The sequence below is a fragment of the Cebus imitator genome, unplaced genomic scaffold (assembly GCF_001604975.1).
Source record: "Cebus imitator isolate Cc_AM_T3 unplaced genomic scaffold, Cebus_imitator-1.0 Scaffold137, whole genome shotgun sequence".
NCBI classification, from domain to species: domain Eukaryota; kingdom Metazoa; phylum Chordata; class Mammalia; order Primates; family Cebidae; genus Cebus; species Cebus imitator.
The window spans coordinates 4270277-4278816 of record NW_016107452.1 but is presented as its reverse complement, the minus strand read 5'-3'; the positions used below and the strand labels follow the sequence as shown (position 1 = coordinate 4278816).

The 8540-nt window shown below is 47.0% G+C and overlaps 1 long non-coding RNA gene across 1 annotated transcript in view; it reads right to left on the bottom strand.

The window, feature by feature from the left end:
* Window positions 1-6585: 6585 nt before the first annotated feature.
* Window positions 6586-8540, bottom strand: part of LOC108313454 — a 3564-nt gene continuing 1609 nt past the window's right edge. The window contains exon 2 of the long non-coding RNA XR_001829095.2: window positions 6586-8385. This is a non-coding gene — a long non-coding RNA (uncharacterized LOC108313454). The remainder of the gene's footprint in view (window positions 8386-8540) is intronic.

The window sequence follows — 8540 nt, the reverse complement described above, 5'->3', positions numbered from 1 at the left end:
AAAAAAAAAAAAAAAAGCCTGGCACCTCCCACCTTCCCTCTCCTTGCTCCCTCTCTTGCCATGTGAAGCCATGTGATGCACCTGCCCCCTTCACCTTTCACCATGACTACCAGCGCCCTGAGGCTCTCCCTGACAACAGCTGATGCTGGTGCCATGATGGTATGGCCTGCAGAACTGTGGGCCAAAAAAACCTCTTTTCCATGCACATTACCCAGTTACAGGTATCCCTTTATAGCAATGCAAAATGGACTAACGCGGGACCACCTTGGAAATGGAGAACGATCGCCCCGTCTCAGAGTCCTTAATCACACCTGCAAAGCCCTTTTGGCCATGTCAGGCGATTTATTCACTGGTTCTAGGAGTAGAATGTAGATGTATTCAGGGGGGTGGCAAAGATCAAAAGTCTCAACGTTTTTTCCTACAGAGGTGAGAACTCTGAAAGGGAGAACCCAGAGCGTGGCCGGGCTCTTCTGGCTGTGTCTCTGGGGCCTGTTGGAGCAGAGGAAGCTTTATTTGGTGCTGGTCTTATTGTATTGTGTCTAATGACAGAGAGACAGCATAAAGGAGAAAGGACAGTCAGAGAGAGACTACCGGCTGGGTATCACAGACATGGGTCCAAATCCTGGCTCTGCCTCAGACAAGCCGTGTGACTTGGAGCAAGTTTGAGTCTCACTGTCATCCAGGCTGGCGCGCAGTGGCATGATCTCAGCTCAACACGACCTCCTGGATTCAAGTGGATCCCATGGATCTCCTGGATTCAAGCAGTTCTCTTGCCTCAGCCTCCAAAGTAGCTTGGATTACAGGCATGCGCCACCATGCCTGGCTAATTTTTACATTTTAGTAGAGATAGGGTTTCAGCATGTTGGCCAGGCTGGTCTCGAACTCCTGACCTCAAGTGTTCCACCTACTTCGGCCTCCCAAAGTGCTGGGATTGCAGGCATGAGCCACTGTACCCAGCCATGGAACAAGTTTAATCACTTCTGACTTTCTCATTTGTGGAGCAGGGGCTGTAGAGACCACTCAGGAATATTCTGAGTGTAATGACTAACTTTAGCAACTCCTCCACGGGGCCTGGTAGGGGAGGTGTTTGATGAATGCTGGCCCTGGACAATTTCTGGGCAGTGCAGAGGACGGGAGGGGAGGGCAGCCAAGGCAAGCTGCACCTCCCTCTTCCTCCTCCACCCTGCCCCACCGCTGTGTTGGGCACACACGGGACGGCTGCGGCGGCTGCTCTCTGGCCGTGCTGGAATTGTGAGTTTCTCCTTTCCTGGTCACAGCTGATAAGTATATCCTGCTTGATACAAATACATCCACCCTTATGGCAAGAGTCCCAGGCTGGGAAATCTCTGAGGATGCCACCTCTAGCCCAAGAGAGTGTGTACTGCCTTTCCCCATAAATTGTTCAGGAGTATACAGCTGTGCACGGGTGAGGGGTCCTCCCAGCCCCTGGCTCCATGCTCTGGAATGCAGCCGGGGAAGATGCAGGCTGAGCTGGCAGTGGCGACTGTGCAGAAGTGGGTCGTGCGTAACTATCAGCACCGATGGGGCTCAGACATGAAGGCTTCACGGCCAGCACGAGGAGGTCTCGACTTGCACCAGCTACTGTTCTCTGCACTACCATGTATTCACTCGCTTAGTCTGGCACAACCCTGAGGCTGTGGGTCCTTGCCACTGCCCCTAGGAAAACAGAGGCAGAGAGAGGCAGGACCCAGCTAATGAACGAATTAGTGCTGGAGAACGGATTTGAACCCGTTTAGCTCCAGGACCTGAGCTTTTAACTGAAGGTTGCCTCCTATTGAATTTAATTCAGAAACATGAGTGTGAAGGCTGTAGGATACTCGTGCTCTCAGGTTCCCCCCCAGTTCCCTGATGCTGGAGCGAGATGAGATGGGGGATCCCCGGGGAACACTGGTTGGTACACACGTGGGTGGGCTCCTCCGGGTGCTGTTAACCCCCGCTCTCCAGCCAGAGTTTTGTTTTGCCCACCCCCGGACCATCTACAGGAAACACCACTTTGGGTATTGATATGGTTTGGCTCTGTGTCCCCACCCAAATGTCATCTCTAATTGTAATCTGAATTGCAATCCTCGAGTGTCAAGGGAGGGACCTGGTGGGAGGTGACTGGCTCATGGGTACAGTTTCCCCCACGCTGTTTTCATCATAGAGCTCTCATGAGATCTGGTTGTCTGATAAGTGTGTGGCTCTCTCCCCTTCTCTCTCCTGCCACTGTGCAAGACATGACTTGCTTCTCCTTTTGCCCATGACTGTAAGTGTCCTGAGGCCTCTGCCTCAGGAATCAATTAAACCTCTTTTCTTTATAAATTACTCATTCTCAGTTAGTTCTTTACAGCAGTGTGAAAACAGACTAATGCAGGTATAAAAGTAGACTCCTGGCCTAGTGTGGTGGCTCATGCTTGCCTATAATCCCAGCACTTTGGGAGGGTGAGGTGCGTAGATGGCTTGAGGTCAGGAGTTCGAGACCAGCCTGGCCTTGAACATGGTGAAACCTCATCTCTACTAAAAATACAAAAATTATGTGGGTGTGGTGGTGCATGCCTGTGATCCCAGCTACAGGGGAGGCTGAGGCATGAGAATTGCTTGAACTTGGGAGGTGGAGGGTGCAGTAGGCTGAGATTGCACCATTGCATTCCAGCCTGGGCAACAGAGCAAGACACTATCTCAATAAATAAATAAATATACAGAAAAAAAGAGTGGATTCCCCATTTCCTCAATATCACCAGTGACGCAGCTGCTGGACTGTTGTTCACTTTTCTTATTGGCGCCCTGTCTTCTAACTGCTGCCTCCTGGGTTCAAGTGATTCTCCTGCTTCAGCCTCCTGAGTAGCTGGGACTACAGGCACGTACCACCACGCTTAGATAATTTTTGTATTTTTAGCAGAGATGGGGTTTCACCATGTTGGCAGGATGATCTCAATCTCTTGACTTCGTGATCCGCCCACCTCAGCCTCCCAAAGTGCTGGGATTACAGGTGTGAGCCACTGTACCCAGCCTTTTTTTTTTTTTTTAATTGAGGTAAAATTGGCCAAATGTCAGCCATTTGCGAGAGAACAATTCAGTGACTTTTAGCACATTCACAATGTTGGGCATTCATCTGTCCAGTTTCAAATCATTGTCACCCTCAAAGGAAACCTGTACCCATAAACAGTCACTCCCATTCCCCCTCTCCCAGCCCTTGGCAACCTGCTGTTTGTCTCCAGGAATTTGCCAGTTCTGGACACTTATATAAATGAAGTCATGCAGTAAGTGGCCTATTGTGACAGTCTTCTCTTCACATGGTATTTTGCAGGTTTATCCCCTATTGTAACATGGGTCAGCACCCCATTCCTTCACATGGCTGAATAATATTCCATTGTGTGGATAGGCTGCAATTTGTTCACCCATTCATCTGCTGACGCACATTTGGGTTGTGAATAGTGCTGCTATGAGCATTTGACTACAAGTATTTTGAGTCTTCACTTCTCTTGGGTCTACACACCCAGGGGTGGAACTGCCGGGTCACATGCTAACTTCATGTTTAACACAAGGATTTTAACACAAGCTGTTTTCCACAGTGGCGGCACCTTTTACACTTCCACCAGCAGTGTACGAGGGTTCCTGTTTCTCCATATCCTTGCCAACATTTATTTTCTGCTTTATTAAAACTTTAAAAATTACAGCCATCCTCCAGTAGAGTGTTTATCTTTTTTTTTTTGAGATGGAGTTTCACTCATGTTACCCAGGCTGGAGTGCAAGGGCGCGATCTCGGCTCACCGCAACCTCCGCCTCCTGGGTTCAGGCAATTCTCCTGCCTCAGCCTCCTGAGCAGCTGGGATTACAGGCACGCACCACCATGCCCAGCTAATTTTTTATAGTTTTAGTAGAGACAGCGTTTCACCATGTTGACCAGGATGGTCTCGATCTCTTGACCTCGTGATCTACCCGCCTCGGCCTCCCAAAGTGCTGGGATTACAGGCATGAGCCACCGCGCCCGGCCGAGTGTTTATCTTTCTTTCTTTCTTTTTTTTTTGAGACAGGATCTTGCTCTATTGCCCAGGAGGGCAGTGGTGTGATCATCCCTCTCTGCAGCCTTGACCTCCTGGCCTCAAGCAATTCTCCCAGCTTAGCCTCACAAGTAACTGGGACTACATGCAAGTGCCACCACACCTGGCTAATTTTTTAATTTTTTTGTTAGACAGAGGCTCACTCTGTTGCCCAGGCTGGAGTGCAGTGGTATTATCTTGGCTCACTGCAACCTCTGTCTCTTGGGATCAAGTGATTCTTCTGCCTCAGCTTCCTGAGTAGCTAGGAGTATAGGCGCCTGCCACCACACCCAGCTAATTTTTTTATTTTTAGTAGAGACAGGGTTTCATCACGTTGGCCAGGCTGGTCTCGAACTCCTGACCTCATGATCCGCCTGCCTCGACCACCCAAAGTGCTGGGATTACAGGTATAAGCCACTGTGCCAGGCCTATCCCTCATTTTTAAAAGCAGAGCTAAGATGCCACTTGGCTCCACCTCCACAGATCCAGTTGAGAAAAATGGGTTTTTCAAGTCCAGTGCCCTTGGTAGAGAAGGATCATTGGTGTAAATGGATTGGGGCCAGTGGAAGCAGCTGACCCAACCTTCAGAAGAAATTCAGTCTTCCCCTTGGCCCGGTAACCATGCAGACAACTCAAGGCATGGCCAGTCCACGCCCCAACTCCAGAGTGGGCAGAGCTCACATGGATGGACTCCCTCAAGTTCTCCAGAGAGGTACAGGTTCCACTAAAAAGTCAAACTTGGTCTTACTAAAAAAAAAAAAAAAAAAAAAAAAAAAAAAAATCTTGGCCAGGTGCTCATGCCTGTAATCCCAGCACTTTGGGAGGCTGAGGTGGGCAGATCACGAGGTCAGAAGTTCAAGACCAGCCTGGCCAACATGGTGAAACCCCATCTCTACTAAAGATACAAAAATTAGCTGGGCATGGTGGTCCGAGCCTGTAGTCCCAGCTACTCGGGAAGCTGAGGCAGGAGAATCGCTTGAATCTGGGAAGCAGAGGTTGCAGTGAGCTGAGATCGCACCATTGCACTCCAGCCTGGGTGACAGGGCCAGACTCTGTCTCAAAAAGAAAATAAAAATAGGAAATATCTTGGCTTCCATCAGCTCCTATTCCAGCTGAAGGACAGTTGTTCTGACTCAGACCCCAGCAGGAGGATTCCCCTGACCCCTTTGCCACATACTGTCTGACTTTCCATCCTTGGCTGTTCAACAACTGAGCCAGTTTCAAAAAGGGTCTGTCCGCTCTCCAGAGAGGCAGGCCAGACTGTGATATCATTATGGGTCTGGACGTTGGAACTGGCCTTGAATCCCAGCTCTGCCCTCTGCACTGGGCCATGAGTCTGGCAAAGTGACTTCTCAGCACCTGTTTTCTCTGCTGTAAAATGGACAGAATGATAGTGCCTTCTTCCTAGGGCTATTGCAAGGATAAAGTGACTTAACATGTGAGGTACTGAAGATGGGTTCCATTATATAGTTTTTCAATAGGAGATCTGTATCACCATTGGGAGGAGACAACAGGGTTAAGGATGGTGACAGTCAACCTCTCACCTCCCCACCTGCAAAATGCCCTCCTCCATAGACAGACCATCCCTCTATCTCGGGCACGGGTTTCTGGATGAGACTCTGTCAGCAGTAACCCTCCCTCACCCCAAAGATAAAAGGGCTACAGGCTGGGCATGGTGGCTCACTCCTGTAATCCCAGCACTTTGCGAGGCCGAGGTGAGCGATCACTTGAGGCCAGGAGTTCAGGACCAGCCTGGCCAACATGGTGAAACCCCATCTCTATTAAATTTAAAATACAAAAATTAGCCAGGCATGGTGGCCTGTGCCGGTGATCCCAGCTACCTGGGAGGCAGGAAAATCGCTTAACTCAGGAGGTGAAGGTTGCAGTGAGCCGAGATCGCGCCACTGCATTCCAGCCTGGGTGACAGGGCCAGACCCTGTCTCAAAATTAAAATTTAAAGGGCTAGAGGCCACTGGTCCATATGACCTTGTTATGAAAGTTGGAAAAAAATTTAAACCCACTCGCCACACCTACATTATGCCATGCTCTGTGACCTAAGATGAATACTGCCTCTTTTCATGTCATTTCAGGAGGGAGTCTGCAGACGTCCAGCGCACTTGCCTGTCCTTACCTAACCTGGACCTTAGGGGAGAGTTGCTAAGCTCTTTGCCCCTTGCCTTCAGTGGAGATCTGTATTTGAATTATCTTTTCTAAGTACTACCAGTCATTGTAGATTTATTGTCTCTGGACAGCGCAGTAAAAGAGAACTACAGAGAATTCTGCTTTCCGCAGATGGAATTCTGTCTCATATTACTAAGCCCTTAATATCAAAGTCCTCTAGTCCTTTGAAACCTATTTTATTTCTCTCTTCTGAGGAAAGCAAATTTGAAACCATTTTTCAGGGAAGACAGCAAGGAGACTTATGGTGACAGTGATGGAAGAGGCTCAGGCAGTGACTGGTGTGTGTCTGCCAAGGGACAGACAGATAGCAAACCAGGGTCTAGGAGATGACACTCAGACCGTTAAAATGACAGATACGACAACATTCCATTCACAAATCAAGCTGTATTGATAATGCTGAGTTAGCAGGAACCACTCTAAAAATCAGAAACAATTAGAATGACTTCCCCATCAAATTATTTTATTAGGCTAATTAAACAGCTTAAAGATAATTCATTTCATGTGGTACCCTTCTAGAAAATATTTCAAGTTTTTAAATGAACTTCCAATACATGAAATAAAATTACTTTAGCATACACAAATTTCAGATCAAAATACTACACTCTGTTTCTGTTTTCTTACAGTTATAAAATCCAGTCAATACAAACTACATAAAAAAGATAAAACGCTTTCACTGATCCTTGATACAAGAGAACAGCATGATGGCAGAATGTTCCCCAAGCACAGGTCCTGGGTTCGTGAGAAGGGACCGACCCCACAATATACTGAAGCATGTAAACAAAGCGCGTGCTACTTAACTTCAGAAGGTTAACAAATCCTTTTTGCAACAGTATTACTTGTAAACCATAAAGCAACTTTTTAAAAGAAAGGTTATTAATTTAAAAGTACTTCTGACTGCTAAATTTCTTACCAACAAGTGAATAGAAAATTATTCCACAAAACAAACTGTACCTTTGGACCACAGGATACGAGACGTGACGTTTCAATGAAATCAACTTAGCACAATTTCTCTACTATCCTACTGAACTTGGGGAGTACAATTTTACAAGTTGCAGCCTTCTAGCCCTTTCAATAGTTGGAACTTTCTAAACAATGCCTTTCGTTTAGCTTACGTATTTTCATTGCAAATCCCTGTTTTTCAGCAGTAGGACTTTATTGACGATAGGATAATATCACACACAATACAACCTTAACTAAATATGTGTCTAAGCAGACCTCTCTACTTGGAATTCTACTAAGTAATAAAGTGGCAGGATTTTTGGTGCGGTATTTATATGGTATTCATGGCATTTTTCTTATATATTAAAAGTATCAAAATGACAAATCAAGACTGCTAAAAGTCGGTCTTGGACAAGAGTGACAGTCACATATTCAAGGGTCCCACACAACACTGGCATGAGCCAACAGGAGCCATGCCGGCCACTTGCTGGGCCAGGGCCCACTGCCAACAGCAGCCCTGAATCTGGGAAGGTCAAATCGAATTTACAATCTTGTTTTCAGGAATTTCCTTGGCAGTTCTCTTTCATGGCAGAAGACCTACACCCATGATGGAAAACAAAAGAATGTACACATTTCTAGCGTGTCATGAATGGGCCGCACTCACAGAGACATCACTCTTACTAGTGACACACAATGAAGTCTGCCCGCACCTACCCGAGGAGCATCTGCAATACGGTTTCTGATGAGGATGGGAATGTGTGGAAGTGGGCAGAGCAGGGGGTGCTTTAATCAGCAATGCCGATCACTTCCAGGCTGCTGGTGCACACCCCGACACTGGCTGCAAAGGTTGTTTAAAACTTCTGCTGAAGCCAAGGTGATTACCTGATGGTTGTCACAATTCACAAAAATGGTACAAAAACAAAAGGGGTATCACTATTATGTCACCGGTGAACTGAAGGGGTGCAAGACCCAGGAGCCAAACAAAAGCTGAGCTCCAAGTGAATTCAAAATGCAAAGAACCCCAATGGCAGAGAAAGCCACAAATTATGTAACTAAGCAAGTTTTGCTAACAAATAGCCTGTGCTTTTCTCAACTAAAGGCCACTTGATACATTTTCCAACATAAAATTTTTATTCAGATTATCTTTGTTTTCACGGAGAGCTTGAATTTTGAGGTACGATCTAGGAAAAAGATGTTATCACCCACACAAATGGAAGACTTACTTCTTTCTTTTTTAAATTTATTTTTATTGATTTATTTTTTTTAAAGGTGGGGTTTCACCATGATGGCCAGGCTGGTCTTGAACTCCTGACCTCAGGTGATCCACCCACCTCGGCCTCCCAAAGTGCTAGGATTACAGGCGTGAGCCACAGCGCCCGG